We start from the raw sequence: 14,494 nt of genomic DNA on the forward strand, positions 1-14,494 counted from the left end.
GAAAAAGAAATCAAAGTAAGATGCAAACAAGTGGAAACATATAATGTTTTCATGAAAAAGAAGAAGAAACATCATTAAAATGTCTATATTACACAAAGCAATCTATAAATTCAATGCAATTCCTATTAAAATACCAATAGCATACTTCAAAGATATAGAAGAAATATCCCAAACATTTATATGAAACAAACAAACAAAAAATACCCAAATAGCCTTAGCAATCTTGAAAATGAACAATAAAGTAGGAGGTATCACACTTCCTGATATCAAATTATACTACAAGCCCATTGCAATTAAAATAGCTTGGTACTGGCATAAGTACAGGCATACAGATCAATGGAACAGAACAGAGAACCCAGAAATAAACCTACACCTTTATGGCCAATGGATATTTGATTAAGAAGGTAAGAGCATACAATGAAGTAAAGATAGTCTTTTTAATAAATGATGTTAGGAAAATTGGACAGGTACATACAAGAAAATGAAACTAGACCACAAACTTACAGCATTCATAAAAATAAACTCAAAATGAATAAAAGACTTACATGTAAGTTGCAAAACCAAAAATATCTTGGAAGTAAACAGGCAGTAAATTCTCTGATATCTCTCTTATAACAATATTTTCGTCAATTTATCTCCACGGGCAAGTAAAATAAAGGACAAAATAAACAAATGGAACTATATCAAACTAAACATTTTTGCCCAGCAAAAGATACCATTAACAAAATAAAAAGACAACCCACACAATGGGAGAACATATTCTCCCATACATCTGATAAGGGGTTGATAACCAAAATTTATAAAGAACTTCTAAAACTCAACACCAGGGAGATAAGCAATCCAATTAAAAAATAGGCAAAGGAACTGAATAGATAATTCTCCAAAGAGAACATACAGATGGCCAATAGGCATATGAAAACTTACTCAAAGTCACTAATCATCAGAGAAATGCAAATTAAAATCACAATGAGATACTACCTCACACCTGTCAGAATGGCACTCATTAACAAATCAACACACTATAAGTGCTAGCAAGGATGTGGGGAAAAGGGAACCCACCTGCACTGCTAGTGGGAAGGCAGACTGATGCAGCCACTGTGGAAAACAGTATGGCATTTCCTCAAAAACTTAAAAATGGAGCTGCCTTTTGACCCAGCTATCCCACTTTTAGGAAAATATCCTGGGAATACTAAATCATTGATTCAAAAGAAGATATGCTCTCCATGTTTATTGCAGCATTGTTTTCAATAACCAAAATCTGGAAATACCCCATGTCCATCAGTGGATGAGTGGATTAGAAAGCAGTGGTATATATACACAATGGAATACTACTCAGCCATGAAAAATAAGAAAATCTTACCTTTTACAATGGCATGAATGGACCTGGAGATTATTATGCTAAGTGAAATAAGCCAGGCAGGGAAAGAAAAAAATCATATGATCTCACTTATATGTGGAATCTAATGAAGAAAGTGAACTAAGGAACAAAATAGAAGCAGAGGCAGGGTCACAGGGACTAGAAGGAAAGCTGTCAGATGAAAAAGGGATGAGGAGGTGAGACCAGAGAAGGTGAAGGATTAGTGAAATTATATATATAATATATATACACAGATAACAGAACAGCAAATCCCAGAGGGAAGGGGGAGGGAATGGAGGGGGAGGTGGCAAAGGGCTTTAATTTGGGAAACAGGGGTGAGGGTGTTATTTTGAGTAGGACACTTGAATCCATGTTAGCACAATAAATTAAAATTAATAAAAAGTTTTAATTTTTTTTTAAGATGAACTCAAAACTTGAATAATACTTTCTTTATTTACAAGTTAGAATCAACAGACAACACAATCCAGGGACCCAGTGGGGAGATGACTGAAATCCCCAGGGACCCCAAGGGAGGAGGAAAAGGGCAAACAGAGTAGAAAAATGTCAACGTAAAAAATGAGCTCCCCCTTCTTCCCTCCCCGTGGAGGTCAGGGGACCACGACCACACCCCAAGACATGGACAAGAGTGTGGTGGTTACCAGGGGTGGGGGGAGGGAGGACACAGGAGGGAGGGAGGGAGAGAGTTAGGGGGAGGGGGAGGGGCACAGAGAAAACTAGATAGAGGGTGACGGAGGACAATCTGATTCTGGGCGAGGGGTATGCAACATAATTTAATGACAAGATAACCTAGACATGTTTTCATGTTTTCTTTGAATATATGTACCCTGAATTATTAATGTCATCCCATTAACATTAATAAAAATTTATAAAAAAAAAAGTTTTAAAATTTTTCTATTGATAACCTAATGGTAATGACCCATGAAAAAGCCACTACTGAAACACACAGCTTAAAAAAGAAGAAACATGGGGGGAAAGTATTGAATACAACCAAATATAAATGACTGACTAAAACACAAAAGAGAAGAACCAAAGGAGATATACAGCTAGCAGAAAAAAAATATATGGCTAGAAGAAATTTTCAAGCATCAATAATTATCATAAATGTAAATAGGTTCAACTCAAAAATCAAAAGGCATAGAATAGCAGATCATGTTAAAAAACAAAACTCAATCCTATGCTGCCTTCACAAAACACATATAAGCTGCAGGGGCAAAAGTACTCAAAGTGAAAGGTTGGAAAATGAGTCTACAAGCAGATAATACCCTAAGTAAAGCATGTGTAACCATACATATGTCTTACAATACTGACATAATGACAACAAAGGTAACAACAGGCAAAAATAAACATTTTATAATGATAAAAGGGACACTAAATCAAGAAGACATAGCACTCTTTAATGTAAATATGCACCAATATATAAGGCATCTTCTAACAGATCTATAAATAGAAATAAACAAAAATGTAGTCATAGTTGGAGAACTCAACACTCCCTTGATGGCTTTAGATAAATTATATAAACATAAAATTAATAAAGAAATGTTAGACTTAAATGACACACTATACCAAATGGACATACTAGACATTTATAGAATATTTCATCCCAGCACATATGATTATACATTCATTTTCAGTATGCATACGTTAGGCCATAAAACTAACCTCAACAAATTTTAAAAGATTGAGAATATACTAAGCAAATTATCTAATTATTGCCTTTAAAAATAGAAATAAATTGCAAAAAGGAAGTAAAGATTATCATAGAAAAGTAGAAATTAAACAGCATACTTCTAAAATATGAGTGGATCAAAAAAGAAATAAAAGCAGAGATCAAAAGATATTTACAGACAAACAAGAATGACAATATGAGAAGTCAAAAAATTTTGGATGCTGCAAAAGCAGTAATTAGAGGGAACTTGATCTCATTACAGCCTTATAGAAAAAGAACAAAAGCAACTCAAAGTCAACAGAGGAAAGAATATAGTAAAAATTAAAGAACTAACTAAATGAAATAGAGAACATAGACCCAATAAAAAGATCAATACAACAAACATAAGGTTTTTTAAAAAAAGATTAATAAAATTGACAAACCCCTGGCTAGACTCACTAAGAAAAATAAAGAAATGACTCATATTAACAAAATCCGAAATAAAAGAAAATAAATTAGCACAAACATCATGGAAATACAAAAGGTCATAACCAGAATACTATGAAAGATTATATGCCAATATGCCACCAAATTTAACAATCTAGAAAAATTGGTTATGTTCCTAGAACTATACAATCTTCCTAGCCTGAGTCACAAAGAAGTGGAAAACCTAAATAGACCAATAAGCAGGGAGGAAATAGAAGCAACTATCAAAACCTCCCCAAAAATAAAAGTCCAAGACCAGATGACTACTCTGATAAATTCCATCAAACATTCAAAAAACACTTGGTACTTATTCATCTCAATGTCTTCCAGAAAAATAGAAAAAAAGTCAGTCCTCCTTAACATATTTTTTATGAGGCCAATGTAACCCAGATATCAAAACCTGGCAAGGACAACACATAAAAAAAAGAAAGTACAGACCAATATCTCTAATGCATACAGAAAAAAAAAAAAACAACTAGGAAATTAAATACAACAATACATTTAAAAAATAATACATCATGATAAAGTGGGATTTATCCCAGTCATTTTTTTAAAAATACAACAAAATATCACCAGGTTAGTATGAAGGCATAAATAATCCTGAAAAGCCAGAGCAATCTTGAGAAAAAAGAATGAAGCCAGAGGTATCTCACTTTTTGACTTCAAATTATACTACAGAGACACGATAATCAAACACCATAATATTGGCAGAAAAACTGACATACAGATAAATGAAACAGAATAAAGATCCAGAAATAAATCCACATCTATATGTACAAATAATTTCTGACAAAGGTGCCAAAAACTCACAATGGAGAAAAGAAAGCCTCTTCAATAAATAGTGCTGAGAAAATTGGAAAGCCATATACAAAAGAATAAAACTTGACTACAGATTTTTATCCATGCAAAAATATTAATTCAAAATGGACCAAAAATATATTGTACATAAGTCTGAAATGATAAATTACATAGAAGAACACAGGTACTAAACTTATGAAACTTGGCCATAAAGAACATTTTATAAATTTAAATCCAACGGCAAGGGAAGTAAAGGCAGCAATAAATGAATGGGACTATATAAAACTCAAAAGTATCTGAACAACAAAAAAAACCCGACAACAAAACAAAGAAGCAACCAACTAAATGGGAGATGATATTTACAAACAATAGCTCCAAATATGGATTAATATCCAAAATATATATATAAAGAACTCACATAGACCAGCAAATAGTCATCAGATATATGAAAAGATAGTCATCCTCACTAGCTATTAGAGGAATACAAATTAAAACTACAATGAGATACCACCTCACACTTGTTAGATTGGTTAAGACAGGTAATAACAAAGTGTTGCAGGGGCTGTGGAGAATAAGGAACTCATATTACTACTTGTGAGAATGTAAACTGGTATAGCCATTATAGAAGACAGTATGGTGGTTTCTCAAAAAAATAAGAATAGAATTACCCTATGATTTATCAATCCTTCTACTGAGTATCTACCCCAAAATCTCAAAAACGTCGGTATGTAAAGATGCATGCACTCCCATATTTATTAACAGTGTCCAAGACCTAGAAACAAGCAAAGTGTTTTTTATGGAGGATTGAAGACAGGAGATGTGGTACATATATACAATGAAATACTACTCAGCCATAAGAAATGACAACATAGAGTCATTTACAACAACATGGATGGACCTTGAGAAATTACACTGAGTGAAATAAGTAAGTCAGAAAAAGCTAAGAACTATATGAATTCACACATATTGAAATATAAAAATAAGACTCACATAGATAAAAGTGAAATGTTTATCAGGAAGAGTGAATTTTGGGAGAGTGAGAAGGAGCAAGGGGAGTAAGGAGATATATGTATACGGTGTCAGAAAATGATTTGACTTTGGGCGATGTGCATACAACACAACACACATTTCAAATGCTGTAGAAATATTTACCTGTTACCTATGTACTTCTATTGATAAGTATAACCCCATTAAGTTTAATTTTCCGAATAAAATTTAAAATGGAATAAAAATTAAAAAAAAAACAATTCGGGGCCCTGGCCGGTTGGCTCAGTGGTAGAGCATCGGCCTGGCGTGCAGGAGTCCCGGGTTCGATTCCCAGCCACGGCACACAAGAGAAGCACCCATCTGCTTCTCCACCCCACCCCCTCTCCTTCCTCTCTGTCTCTCTCTTCCCCTCCCGCAACCAAGGCTCCATGGGAGCAAAGCTGGCCCCGGGTGCTGAGGATGGTTCTGTGGCCTCTGCCTCAGGCGCTAGAATGGCTCTGGTTGCAACAGAGCAATGCCCCAGATAGGCGGAGCATCGCCCCCTGGTGGGCATGCCAGGTGGATCCCGGTGGGGCACATGCAGGAGTCTGTCTGATTGCCTCCCTGTTTCCAACTTTAGAAAAATACAAAAAAGAAAAAAAACCAATTCGGTAAGTGTAGCTTCCAACCCAGGGGTCCAGGTGTCAGTCTATGTAAATTTTTTTCACAGGCCTCTGTAGGGTGTGGTCACCAGGAGTCTGTTGGGTTTGGCCTCTGAAACACAAAGAGTTGGTCTGCCATTGGTTGGACTTTTTCTACATGAGACAGAATTCTTAGAAATATTGTTAGAGAAGTGGGGGAAATGCTCTAGCCTCAAATCCAAAAAACTGAGTCACTGTCACACTCCCTACTTCCTGACCAAGGCTGCTTACTTCCCATCAGTGCCCAATCTCCATAGGGTTGGGCAAGAGAGATTCTTGAGGGTGGGGCAGTTGATGTCACAAGGAGGGGACTGCTCCACCCAAGAAAGATGTTGACTGTAGTATTGGAGAATGATTTAACCCTGAGGTTCAGGTGGCTATCTTCCACTGTGGCTCTCCTGATGTTGCAGAAATAAAGGAAGTGACTCACAGAGGAGAAAGATGCTCAGACAACATTCTGGAGAAAGAGGTTTTATTAGCTGGTAGAGCAGCATGACCTTCTAGGCATCACAACACGAGCTCCCCAAAGTTAGCTTTTCTGAGTCTTACATACCTTTACAGCTTTAATTTGCACATGAAAATTGCCTTTGACTTCTTTGTCTGCAGGCCTATACGACTTTTGTGTCTCTAGGAGGGGAGGAGGTATGAGAGAAGATTCAAACCAATTGTCCTTGACTGTTCACATATCCTGTTTTCTTTGCCTGTGTTGTAAGTTATTTCAGGGAGCTGATAAAGGAGCTGCACAACTTTGGTTTGTTACTTTTTCAAACTAACTCAGTCAACCCTTCCAGCCCTTCCTCTCTCACTGAGGGCCTCTAATTTCACTTTCTCATGTGACTCTAGTCCTATCAGCCCTCCCTCCACCAGAGCCTATGGTTAGTAGCTATGAATGAGATTTTCTGAATTGGCCTTTTAATAGTGTGCCTGCATTTCTGAGATCTCCTGTCTCTTTCTTGCAGGAAGAAACCTTACCTCTTTTCACCACTAAATGCTATATGGGCACCTCTTCTAGTCTCCAGTGCTTTAGCTGGGATGCCTGGTCTGGGGCTTAAAACCCACATCTCACAGGGAAAACTTCCCCACAGCTGAGAGTCCCATAGGATTCTCAGCCACCACTGGCTCCTAGGAGCGGGGAAATGCTTTTTGAGTCTCCACCTTTCCTACCAGTCTCAGTGTGACTTCTGTGGCTCCTTGGTTATAGATTTCTCTTCATTTAGTCCTAAATTGGTTTTTCAGAATCACTATCCTTTTTTTTCCTAGGGTTAAACCTGGAGGTTTATTCTTTTGATTTTTTTTAATTTTATTTAGAAAATTAAATTTAATAAGGTGACATTGATCAATAAGAGTAAATAGATTTTAAGTAACCTTTCTATAGCATTTAAACTGTTGATTGTCATATACACATCACCCAAAGTCAAGTCATTTTCCATGACCCTATATTTGTCCTTCTTTACTTCCTTTCCCACACCCCCTTCCCCACATCTTGCTCCCCCTGGTAACCACTTCACTTTTATCTATATCCATGAGTCTCAGTTTTATAAAGGATGATTGTTCTTTTTTTTTTTTTTTTTTTTTTTTTTTTGTATTTTTCCAAAGCTGGAAACGGGGAGGCAGTCAGACAGACTCCCGTATGCGCCCGACTGGGATCTACCCAGCATGCCCACCAGGGGGGCGATGCTCTGCCCATCTTGGGGCATCGCTCTGTCACAACCAGAGCCATTCTAGTGCCTGAGGCAGAGGCAAAAGAGCCATCCTCAGCGCCCGGGCAAACTTCGCTCCAGTGGAGCCTCGGCTGCGGGAGGGGAAGAGAGAGACAGAGAGGAAGGAGAGAGGGAGGGTTGGAGAAGCAGATGGGCGCTTCTCCTGTGTGCCCTGGCCGGGAATCGAACCCGGGACTCCTGCACGCCAGGCCGACACTCCACCACTGAGCCAGACGGCCAGGGCCAGATGATTGTTCTTAAATTTACTTATAACTTCAGTTTGGTCCTGGGAGGTGGCAATTGGAATGTCTGCGTCCTCTGTCACCAACTTAGAATGTTTTTTTTATTTATTCTTGTATGTGGTCTAAGAAGGTAGCCATTTCATTTTTGCACATATCTTCCAGTTTTCCAATATCATTTTGAATAGACTGTTTTTCCTCTATTTTTTGTCATTGACTACTTTGTCAAATGTTAATTTACCATAAATAAGTTAATAAGTTTTTCTCTGGGTTCTTTATGCTGTTCCATTGATCTATATGTTTGTTTATATGCAACTACCATGTTGTTTTAATTACTATGGACTTATAGTATGATTTGATATCTGACAGTGTGATTTCTACAACATTGTTCTTTTTTCTCAAGATTCATGTGAGTGTTTGGGGTCTTTTATGGTTCCAAATAAATTTTTAGAATATTTGTTCTAGTTCTGTGAAAGATGCCATTGGTACCTTTATAAAAACTTGTGTTGAATCATAGCCTGCTTTAGGTAGTATGGACATTTAAATGATGTTAAATCCTCTTATCTATGAACATGATACATGCTTCCACTTATCAGTATCTTCTTTAATTTATTTCTTTCAGTGTCTTATAATTTTTCAATTACAGATCTTTTACATTCTTGGTTAAATTTATAACTAAGTTTAAAAAAATTATGCAATAGTAAATGGTATTGTTTTCTTAGTTTATAATGATGTATAAAAGGGGAACTAATTTCTGAATATTCTGTATCCTGCTACTTTTTCTGAATTTATTTATTAGTTCTAGTAGGTTTTTGGTTGAGTCTTTTGGGTTTTAATCACATAATCTCAAACAATGACAGTTTTACTTCCTCCTGTTCAATTTAGATGCCTTTTATTTCTCTTCTTGTCTGATTGCTATGGCTAGGACTTTCAGTACTAGCTAAATGAGTGTTAAAAGCAGATATCCTTGTTTGTTCCTGATATTAAGGGAGACATTTTCAGGTTTTGCCTGTTGAGTATGATTTTGGCTGTGGGTTTATAATATATGGCCTTTATTAGGATGAGGTATAGTCCTTCTATTCCACTTTGCTGACAGTTTTTATTATTAATGAGTGGCAGGTTTTGTCGATGCTTATTTTGCATCTCTCAATATGATCATGTGATTTTTATCCTTGATTTTGTTTATGTGAGGTATCATGTATATTGATTTGTGAATAATGTATTAAGCTTTCATCCCCAGATTAAATCTCATTTAATCCCGGTGTATGATCTTTTTAATTTACTTCTGGATCTTGTCACTAATAGTTGAGAATTATAGCAAAATGTTCATCAGATATATTGGTCCATAATTTTTTTCTTTGTAGTGTCTTTATCTGGTTTTGGAATTAAGAGAATGCTGGACTCATAGAAAGAGTTTGGAAGTCTCTGTCCTCTAGAATTATGGAATAGTTTGAGAATACAGGTTAATTTTTCTTTGAATGCTTGGTAAAAAATCTCCTGTGAATGTTACTGGTTCAGGATTTTGTTTGTTGGGTTTTTTTTGTTTGTTTTACAGTTTTAATTTATTAGTTGGAATTGATTGATCTATTCAGGATTTCTGATTTGTCCTGATTTAGTTTGGGGATATTGCATTTTTTCTATTAATTTTTTTAAATTAATTTTAATGTGGTGACATTGATAAATCAGGGTACATATGTTGAGAGAAAACATCTCCAGATTATTTTGACATTTGATTATGCTGTATACCCCTCACCCAAAGTCAAATTGTCTTCCGTCACCTTCTATCTGGTTTTCTTTGTGTCCCTCCCCTCCCCCACCCCCTCTCTCCTTCCTCGCCCCATCCTCCCCTCGCCCCCCCACCCCCATTACCATCACATTCTTGTTCATGTCTCTGAGTCTCATTTTTATGTCCCATCTATGTATGGATTCATATAGTTCTTAGTTTTTTCTGATTTACTTATTTCACTCCGTATAATGTTATCAAGGTCCATCCATGTTATTATAAATGATCCGATGTCAACATTTTTTATGGCTGAGTAGTATTCCATAGTATTTATGTACCAAAGCTTTTTAATCCACTTGTCCTCTGATGAACACTTGGACTGTTTCCAGATCTTCGCTATTGTGAACAATGCTACCACAAACATGGGGGTGCATTTCTCCTTTTGGAGCAGTTCTATGGTGTTCTTGGGGTATATTCCTAAAAGTGGGATAGCTGGGTCAAAAGGCATGGTGCTCATCAACAAAACAACACAGAATAAGTGCTGGCGAGAATGTGGAGAAAAGGGAAACCTCCTACACTGCTGATGGGAATGCAGACTGGTGCAGCTACTGTGGAAAACAGTATGGAGATTCCTCAAAAAAATGAAAAAAAAAATTGATATTGCATTTTTGTAGGAATTAATACATTTTATCAAGATTGTTCAATTTTCTGGTATAAAGTTGTTCATAATTTTTTTTACAATCCTTTAGGTACTGATATCATTTATTACTTTTTTTTTTTTTTTTTTTTACAGAGACAGAGAGAGAGTCAGAGAGAGGGATAGAAGATAGGAACAGACAGACAGGAACCAAGAGAGATGAGAAGCATCAATCATCAGTTTTTTGTTGTGACACCTTAGTTGTTCATTGATTGCTTTCTTATATGTGCCTTGACCGTCGGTCTTCAGCAGACCAAGTAATCCCTTGCTCAAGCCAGCAACCTTGGGTCCAAGCTAGTGAGCTTTTGCTCAAATTAGATGAGCCCATGCTCAAGCTGGTGACCTCGGGGTCTCGAACCTGGGTTCTCTACATCCCAGTCAGATGCTCTACCCACTGCGCCACTGCCTGGTCAGGCTTATTTGTTCCTTCTCTTTCATTTCTAATTTTATTTATGTAGGTTTTCTCTCTCTCTCTCTCTCTCTTACTACTCTCTCATGAATCAGGATAACATTTATTAATCTTGTTTATATTCTCAATAAACTAGCCCTTAGGTTTATTGATGCTTTATACTATTTTTTAGACTTTATTTTGTTTATTTCTACTTCAATCCTTTTTATTTAATTTCTGCTAGTCACTTTGGGCTTTGTTTGTGGTTTTATTTTTTAACTCCTTTAAATGTAAAATTAAATTGTTTATTTGAGATTTTTCTTGTTTTTTTTTTTTTTTTTGAGGTAGGCCTGTAATGCTCTTAGCACTGCTTTTGTTGTGTCACAAAGTTTGTATTGTTGTATTCTCATTTATTTCAAAGTACATTTTGATTTCTTCCTTGATCTCATTTTTAATTCATTGTTTAGTACCATGTTATTTAACGTCCATGTGTTTGTGTGTTTTTCAGTTTTTTTCTTCAGATTGATTTTAAAATTCCTACCGTGATTATCAGAGAAGATGTTTGATATAATTTCAATTTTCTTAAAATTTTATTAATATTAATTTATTGTGTTTACATGGATTCAAGTGTCCCTCTGAATATAACTCCCTCACCCCCTACCCCCATCTCTCCCATTACACCTCTTTTACCCTCCTTGCCCTAACTCCCTCCCCCGTTCTCTCTAGGATTTATTATCCTGTTACCTATATCTCTGTGTTATGTATATATAATTTCACTAATTCCTTTACCTTCTCTGATATCATCCCCTCATTCCTCTTCTCTCTAATTGTTGTCCCTCTGGTCCCTGTGATCCCACCTCTCCCTCTATTCCATTCCTCAGTTCACTTTGTTCATATGATCTCACTTATATGTGGAATCAATTTTCTTAAATTTATTGAGACTTGTTTTGTGTCCTGATATGTGGTCTAACTCATAAAATATTCTATGTGCACTTGAAAAGAATGTATATTCTGCTGCTTTGGGTAAAATGCTCTGAAGATATCAACTAAATCCATCTGATTTAATATGTCATTTAAAGTCACTGTTTCACTGTTAATTTTCTGCCTGCAAAATCTATTCATTTATGGCAGTGGGGTGTTAAAATCCCCTGCTATGGTAGTGCTACTTCTAATCTCTCCTTTTATGTCTATCAAGATTAGTTTTATATATTTAGGTGATGCTATGTTGGGTGTATAAATGTTTATAAGGAGTATATCTATTTCTTTGATTGATCCAGTTATTGTTACATGGTTTCTTTCTTTTTCTGTTACTATGGCTTTTACTTTAAAGTCTATTTTGTATAATGTAAGTATTACTATTCAGCTTTTTTAAAATTTCCATTTGCATAAAATGTATTATTTCATCCTTTTGCTTTTTGTGTGTATATTTTGTTCTAAGGTGGGTCTTTTACAGAGAACACATATATGGTTCTTTTTTATTCGTTTAGCTACCCTATTGTTTTAAATTGGAGCATTTAAGCAATTTTTATTTGAAGTAATTATTGATAGGTGCATAACTATTTCTATTTTGTTATAAATATGTTTCTCTGTTCTTCTTTTCCTTTTTCTTTTTCTTCTTCTTTTTAAAAATGATCCTTTAATATTTTTTGTAATACTGTTTTGGTGGTAACAAACTCATTTAGTTTCTTTTGTCTAGGAAGCTCTTTATTTCTCCTTCAGATTTAAATGACAGCCTTGCTGAGTAGAGTAGTCTTGGTTGTAGAACCTTGCTTTTCATGACTTTAAATATTTTATGCCAATCCCTTTTGGCTGGAAATGTTTCTGTTGAAAATCAATTGACAGTTTTATGGGACCTCCCTTTAAGTAACTGTCATCCTCTTGCTGCTTTTAACATTATCTTTTTGTCTTTAACCTTTGCCATTTTTATCATCATGTATCTTGGTGTGGGCCTGTTTGAATTCATCTTGTTTGAAATTCTCTATGCTCCCAGGACTTGTATGTCTTTTTTCTTCACCAGGTTAGGAAAATCTTCTATCATTACACCTTTAAAGAGGTTGTTGATTCCTCTTATTCTCTGGTTGGCCTATGATATGTATGTTGTTACACTTTATATTGTCCCAAAGGTTCCTTCAGAGTATTCTCATTTTTTTTATTATTTATTTATTTATTCATTTATTTCTCTGATTGAGTGTTTTCTTCCATCTTCTCTTTCAAGTCTCTGATTAGATCCTCTGTTTCATACAACTTATTGTTTATTTCTTCTAGTGTATTCTTCATTTCAGCTACTGTATTCTTCATTGTTGAACTGGTTCTTTTTTACTATTTTATGTCCTTTTTTATGCTGGAGAATGCTGTAGAAGTTCTCACTGTGTTCTTGGAACACCATCATAACCATTTTTTGAAATATATTTGGTACATTGCTCCTATTTCATTTAACTCTGTTTCTGGAGATTTTTCTTATTCTTTCATTTGGAGCATGTTTATTTGTCTTTCCATTTGGCTATCTCTTTGTGTTTGTTTCTATGAAGTACATAGATCTTCTGTTTCTCCCAGTCTTGGTAGGGTGGCCTTGTGTAGCTATCTAGTGGGAGCCTGTAGCACATTTTCCTTGCTATCTTGAACTGGGTGCTCCAAGAATGTTTTTTATTTGGTTTATGTGAGACTTTCTGTTGTAAGTCTTAATTTCTACTGGCCTGAGTATACATGTAGTTAACCCTCAGGCTGGCTTTTTGTGAGAATTAACCTTGACCACTGTGTGCAAACTGCTGTGCAAGTGATGACCAAACAAAGTGTAATTTGCCTCAGCAGGGTCTGGTACATGCTGAGGTCTCTCTCTCTCTCTCTCTCTCTCTCTCTGGATATGCCACTTGTGAAGTTAATGGATCTTGCTCTGATATTGTCTGAAACTGTCAACTGAGTGTGTATTCTGAAGCCTCTTTGGAGGGACTCTAGTGTAAATCAATGTTAGATGCTCTCTGTAAATAACACTGAGCAACCTGATTAGAGCTACAAAGTGATCCACAGTTTGGGGCTACCTCTGCTGGGACTGGGTGTGAGTGGGAAGGACCAAGTACATGCCAAAGCTGGCTTCCACCAAGATTGAGCTTGGGGAAAAGTCATCAAAAGTCCAAAGGAACTTCAAGGTCTACCTCTATCTTCTGGCTGTTACTTTTAGCCACTGAAAAAGCTTCTGACTAAATAAGTTGTGTGAGATAGATTCTCACTGAGTCACCAAGTAGGAGTGAGTAGTGTTCACTAGATTGATACAGGTTTAAATTCAGTACCAGTGCTGGGTCTGAGAGCACTCAGAAAAAGTTTCGCGGTATGCTAATCCTGGCTGTCACCTGCCAGGGGCCTGCAGACCTTTGTGGGAGGGCAAGGTTTCAGCCTTTCATCAGGGTGAGGCCTGCATAGTTTATTAGGTCCAAACAGCCTAAAATTTTGCCATGTAAAGAGAGGGTGTAAATCAGTCAGATGTGTGAGGAAAAAATATCCCCTATCATAGAACCAGATAACTCTGTCATGGATTGTGCCAGGACCGCTGGGAGGCTTTAAAATCAGCAAGGCATGGGGCCAGGATTTGGAAGGGTGGGGTTAGTGGACCACCCATGAGGGGGATGCCTAGTTGTGCACAAGGGAATGTGGGGAAAATGACCACTGACCCAGAGCCACACATTCAGTCTGTCCCAGGGATTCTGCCCAGATGTCTTGGATAGCACAAACATGGTGGGGGAGTGGGGCTGCTGGGAGTCTGGAAAGTGGGGCTAGTTGAT

The sequence above is a fragment of the Saccopteryx bilineata genome, chromosome 2, assembly GCF_036850765.1.
Source record: "Saccopteryx bilineata isolate mSacBil1 chromosome 2, mSacBil1_pri_phased_curated, whole genome shotgun sequence".
NCBI classification, from domain to species: Eukaryota; Metazoa; Chordata; class Mammalia; order Chiroptera; family Emballonuridae; genus Saccopteryx; species Saccopteryx bilineata.